Source organism: Wasmannia auropunctata, unplaced genomic scaffold, assembly GCF_000956235.1.
Source record: "Wasmannia auropunctata unplaced genomic scaffold, wasmannia.A_1.0 LD336053.1, whole genome shotgun sequence".
Classification (NCBI taxonomy): Eukaryota; Metazoa; Arthropoda; class Insecta; order Hymenoptera; family Formicidae; genus Wasmannia; species Wasmannia auropunctata.
The window spans coordinates 4724274-4725144 of record NW_012026837.1 but is presented as its reverse complement, the minus strand read 5'-3'; positions in this window follow the sequence as shown (position 1 = coordinate 4725144).

Here is an 871-nt window from a genome sequence, read left to right as displayed (position 1 = left end):
ACGTAACGTACGTACGTACGTACGTACGTACGTACGTACGTACGTACGTACGTACGTACGTACGTACGTACGTACGTACGTACGTACGTACGTACGTACGTACGTACGTACTACTCTCTCTCTCTCTCTCTCTCTCTCTCTCTCTCTCTCTCTCTCTCTCTCTCTCTCTCTCTCTCTCTCTCTCTCTCTCTCTCTCTCTTACAGCATAGTTCTAAAAACGTGTGAGCATTAATTTCTTCTTACATTTACTGTTTTTCTTTCTAATGTTCTAATGTGTAAGGTTCATTAAAGGAAAGTTAATTAGTCAGATTTGTAAGTAATTAAAATATCAAGGATAGTCTGAATGTGAGGCCGAAACCAATCCCTTGTAACGATGCACAATGCATTTTTCCTCAACCGAAGGATCGAGAAACCGGTCGGAAAATTTATCTGCCGGAACTTGATTTGGAATTCAAAGTTTCTGGAAGTGTATATCGCTCAGTACAGAGTACAAAAACTCAGACTGGTAAGTACCAGTTAAGCAATGCTTACACTGCCGTATGGCTTTCTAGATATTCTTCGCTGTTGAAAATAACGTTTTCCATTAGCTCACGGCAAGGGCAGATAGCGTTCTACCTCGCTTAGCAATGTGATTCGACTTTGTCGTGCTCTATGCACGACTACCAGGAACTGCCGGGGATAGCGAGTAGCTCTACAAGTTGACAATTAAATAAAATAATAAACCGCGCCTTTTGACTCGAATCCGAAAATTCGGGCTTTTCCCGGCAGATAAATTTTCCGACCGGTTTCTCGATCCTTCGGTTGAGGAAAAATGCGTTGTGCATCGTTACAAGGGATTGGTTTCGGTCTCACATTCAGACTATCCTTGATA